Source organism: Vombatus ursinus, unplaced genomic scaffold (genome assembly GCF_900497805.2).
Source record: "Vombatus ursinus unplaced genomic scaffold, bare-nosed wombat genome assembly UNPS02008961.1, whole genome shotgun sequence".
NCBI lineage: Eukaryota > Metazoa > Chordata > Mammalia > Diprotodontia > Vombatidae > Vombatus > Vombatus ursinus.
This window is the reverse complement of record NW_020948739.1, coordinates 10,192,097-10,197,656: the sequence shown is the minus strand read 5'-3', so window position 1 is coordinate 10,197,656 and position 5,560 is coordinate 10,192,097.

Sequence of the window (5,560 nt, the reverse complement as noted above, 5' to 3'; positions counted from 1 at the left end):
ATGATGATGATGATGATGCAAAATTGGTATGGGGCTATACTTCAGTGGTTAAAGTGCTAAACTAGCTGTGTGACGCTGGGCAGATCAATGAATTGCTCTCAGCCTTAGTTGCCTCCTCTATAAAATTGGGATAATAATAGCACCTGCCTCCCTCGGTTCTTGTGAAGATCAAATGAAAAAGTATATGCAAAGTGCTTTGTAAGCCCTAAAGTGCTACTTGAATGATAATTATTACTATTCAAACCCTCTCACTCTGAGCTGAGTTACTCATTTATCTCCCTATCCACTAAGGAAAGAAGTAATGTCTGCTACGTCTAGACCCAGTTCTTGAATATGAGCTACCTTTATCCAGAATTATGAAAGCCAGTACTGGAAAGAATGAACCTTAAGAAATCATCCTATGGCTCCTTAAACTTTTTTTTCCTCTTCCACAGAAATATATTGTGTCAGCTATGTGGTGCAGCAGATAGAGTGCTGGACTTGGAATCCAGAAGACCTGAGTTCAAATTTGGCCTTATAGACTGACTATGCAAGTCATTTAACCTCAGTCTGTCTCCTTATCAGTTTCCTTATCAGTAAAATTGAGATAATAATAGCTCTTACCTCCTAGGGTTATTGTGAGGATCAAATGAGATAATACTTGTGAAACACTTTGCAACATTAAGGTACAATATAAAGGCTATATAAATTATCCTAGAATTTATGTGGCATATTTTGTCTTTTTATCTTACCTCTCACATTGTTTCCTTAACTCTCCAAGTATTAATTCCTTATCTTTTCAACTAGATTGCAAGCTTCTTGAGGGCAAAGACTGTTCCAAACTTCTTTGAATCCCCTCATAGCATAAGTATACTGTCCTGCATGCTGTAAGCACTCAGTAAGTATTTGTGAATTGGGCTTGATTTGACTTTATTTGACTTCCAGACACATTGCAAAACCCAAATACCACCTGTAAAATGTGAGGGTTGGATCCATTGCCCTTTGGTATAATGGTTTAGGAAGAACATTGGGTTTGGAAGAGCTAAATACAGTTCTACCACTTACTACCTCTAGGTCCTTGAGCAAATCACTTGGTATATCTATGCTTCAGTTTGCATGTCTGTAAAATGAAAGGGTCAGATTAGATGGTTTCTGAAGTCTCTTCTGGCTCCAAAGATTGACAGCTACAGTAGGACAATATATTATTGTCCTGGTGATACAAAAAGAACTACAGGAAAGTTTTCAGGTCATTAGCAGGACCTTGATTGAGGATGTCAAAGTATAGATGAGATTGTAGAAGATAAGACAGTATTGAGGATTCCATCTTTATCAGTGGATGGTAATATTCTCACCAGTAAAATCAAGGATTGCTCAAAGTATCCTAATTATGTACTTCTAAATGAGTGGAAGTTTTGTTTCCATTTTATAGTATTACGAGAGTGAGATTACAGTCTCAAATAGGGGTTACTCAAATCATCTTGAGTCCAGGCAGCTCACTAGGCAGCTTGAACCCTAGGGAACTTCATTTCCTGCTCAGGGATCCAAATCTGAATAATTTTCATTCCAGTTGCCAGAAACACATGAGCGTTAAGGCAGAACAAATTAAGGTTCTGGTGCTCAGTCCTACTCTGCCTTGAAAGCAGCAGCCTCACTGTCAGTAGATTAGATAACTGAGACAAGTAGTTATTTCTCTCATATTAACAGCCAGTTATTAAAATTGGGGAGACCTCAGCTTTTTTCCCTGTCCTATTTCCTTGTCCAATCTCTCAAGGAGAGGAATGATGGAAGATAAGATTAAAATTTTCTTCATTCTGGGTATTGTTACTCTACCCAACTAGCTCAAACTTGGGGGGGGATATAGATTTTTTTGTCTAGATTGCCCAAGATTAGGGGTGGTCTGGGTATAGGGATAGTTTCTCTGGCCAAGCCCCCTCACTGGAGTGAGCTCACTTCTCTTTGTAAAGTCCCCCTCTCGTTTATTATTAACCAATCAGAGTTGACTGTCACCCTCAGGAACAATCCTCTTCCAAAGGGTATATAAACTGTGAGCCCACCACCATGATTGTCTTTGGTCTAAGAGAAAGACTGCCAAATGAACATCCTTTTATTAATAAATGTGCTGGCATTATTAATAAAATGATTAAATTACCCAGAAAATATGTCTCTTGAACTTTTTAGATGCCACATAACTAGCCAGAATATTTTCATCCTTACATTTTATCACTTGAGACGTGCACAAGAAAGTAGGGAGCCTGTTGTTTCTAGCTGACTCTTCCAAGCTGATGCACCTTCCTTGACCTTTTTCCTGTATTCTCTGCTGTCAACAAGGAAGCAAGGGGCTATCCCAGCATTGGAAGTTGGTATTACTGCATATCTTTAATATCATTTGTAACATTTTCAAATTACTTTTGTTACCCTGCCCAAGATACCTCCCCTGCAAACTCCATCCTTGACAAGAGACTCTGGGTTTTTGGGAACTAGGTTTGATCCTGGGACTTCATCTCCAAAGCAAGTTCTGCCCCCATTCCTGAGTAAAACTCAAGGCAAATCTAAAACAGAGCTTAGTTATGGATCCTGTTTAGGTTCTCCCCAAATGTGAGCAACAGGATGCCTTCTCACAGTGTGTAATATGGATATCAAGAGAGAGAGAGTCCCAGATCTCATCCAAGAGAAAGTTCTTCAAAGTCTCTAGTGTAGCAAACTGGGGATAGGGACATGCTGGAGACTGCCAGATCCCATCCTGTCTTCCCAGATCCTTTTCCTTCAGCACCTAAAATGGGGTTGGCCTTGTCCTCCATCTTCTTTCTTGAAGCTGGAAGCCAGAAGTGCCCAAAATGACTCAAAGCTAACTTAAAGAACACTTGATAAGAACTGAAAAGGTCTTCTCTATCCTGCTCTTGCCAACTCCACCTTTCCCCTGACACTAGCTCAGGAAATTAATCTACATCAATAAGAACAGAGTCCTATACTAATGGACTTTGGGAATGGAGTTACATTTAATTTTATTTTTAAAATAAAATCTCTCTTCCCTATTCTGATCTGGACTGGAAAAATGACTCATGATTTTTTTTCTTGGATTTCCCAGTCAGGACTCAATGTGATATATTTTCTAGATCTTTGTGGCATAGTTGTGGGGGAGAGCTTGACTGTACTGCTTCCTGCTACTCCACCATCCTGGCTGGTCTTCTATTCCAGAATTTTTATCTGACAGTCAGCAGACTGGTTTGGTTGTATTAGAGGGATAAAAGTCAACAGAAAAGATTGAACCACAAAATCAGATCATCTCGTTGTCGGAAGGAATCTCTGCAGCCATTTAAGTCCAGTCTATTCTGAAGCAAGCATCTCTTCTATAACATCTGCAGCATCCAGCCTCTGCTTTAAGAAGTATGGTGGAAAGTGTTGGTTTTGGAGTCAGATGAATTGAGTTCTATGTGACCTTGGATAAGTCACTTAACCTCCCTGTGTTTCATTTCCTCATCTGTATAATGAGGAGATTACATTCAGGGAGCTTTGAGGCCCCTTCCAATTCTATATCTATGAGCTCTAACTTGAAGAACTCTGGTGATCTAGATGGGGAATTCACTACCTCCTGAGGTAGCACTTTGGGACAGCTCTAAATATTAGGAAGTTTGTTTCTATATCAAAGTAAAATATGTCTCCTACAGCTTCTACCTTTTCTTTCTAGTTCTATCCCCTGGGTTCAAATAAAACATACCTAATCTCCCCTCTATGTAACTGTTCTTCAAAATACTTCAAGACTGTATCTGGTTATGCCTCTCCCTGACCTTCACTCCTTCAACACACCTTTGTAGGTCAGTGTCATCATTCTACTGGTCACCCGCCTCTGACTGTGCTACATTTGCACAATCAGTATAGCCCAGTCAAATTGTGCAGGAGCCTTGAATTTCAGGTTAATGAATCAAAATTGATCCTGTATACAGTTAGAAACTAGTGATGTTTTTTAAACAGTGGATTGGCAAAGAAGCATTTTAGGAAGAAAAATAGGAGCGACAATGAAACACTGGATTTATAATCCAGCTAGGTGGCACAGTGGATAGAGTGCTGGGCCTGGAGTCAGGAAGACTTATCTCCCTGAGTTCAAATCTGGTCTCAGATAATTACTAGCTGTGTGACCCTGGGCAAGTCCCTTTACCCTGCTTGCCTCAGTTTCTTCATCTGTAAAATGAGCTGGGGAAGGAAATGGCAAACCACCCCAATATCTCTGCCAAGAAAACCCCAAATGGGGTCACAAAGTGTCAGATATGACTGAAGAAAAGAACACCACTGCTACTACAGAAGCATCATGCACACCTCCAATATTACCTTGAAAGAGTCTGCCAGCTCTGAATCCATGGTCTATAAGTTATTCTCATTAGTCTGACTGCCCTATAAAACCAAGTGATACATCTTGACCTGTTATGAATGTTCTGATTTAAGAAAATGTGTAGTCAGTGAGTGCAGCTGGGATAGGTGACTCCTAGAGTGCAATGTTGTATATATTATCAGATTCAGTATGAAGTCACTGTCTTGAGGGGTTTTACTTGTTGCCTGAGTTATTTTGTTGTAAAGGAAAGTTCTATTTAGAGGGGAATGAGGGAAAGGCATTTCCAGAATGACTGTAATGTAAAAGGCAAAGGCATGGAAAAAAAAAAAACTTAGAAAAACAAAACAAAATAAAAGGCAAAAAAAGTGATGTTATTTGACTTGGGGGGGGTAGAGAGAGGGGAGAGAAGATAACAAACAGTCCCCACAGCTGCACTTTTAAGTGTGTTCTGTAGCTCAGTAACGTAATTGGTGTCCTATGTAAATATGACTGATTCAATAAGATTCATTGTAGATGAGAGAAGAGGTCTGAAGCACCTTGGCAGAAAGCATTCATGGAGGAAATATTTACATTAGCCCATATGGTCAACAGTGGGGAAAGTGTAATTTTTTTTTTCTAAACCAGTTGCCAAAAATCTACAAAAGAACGTGTGTTATTAGCTACTTGATTGGTAAGGCACTCTGGTACAGTGGAAAATGTGCTGCATTTGGAGTCAGGGACCTGGGTTTACACTGTGGCTCTTCCACTTACTACCTGCATGACCTTAAAGAAGTCACTTAACCTCCCTGGGCTTCAGTTTCCTAATCTGCAAAGTGAGGGAGTTAGACTAAAGGGCCTTGAAGACCCCTTCCAGCTCTAAATCTGTGATCCTATGAGCTTAGGCAAGCTATTCCCCCTTTTCTGGGCCTCAGTTTCTTTATTTGTAAAATGAAAGCCTCAGTGGTGCCTCACAGCTTGAAATCTTTGATTCAAGGGCCATGGATTGTCTTAGTGTGAGAAGGAGCTTTGGTGATTCCCTGGTTTTAGAACATGTTTTAACTCTCCTGGGGTTCAGGTGCAGAGCCTTCCATTCTGAAAGGAGATACCCTATTGCTCTCTTTGTCTGCCATTCAACCTCTCTTGACATATAATACCTTGTTACCCATGGAGATTGGGCAAAGATGCTAAAGCTGATGATGTTATTCCTAGACATCCAAGTGAATATATGTTAACTGACAGAGAATGTAATTAATGGTAATCTGGGTTACTCTACCTGCC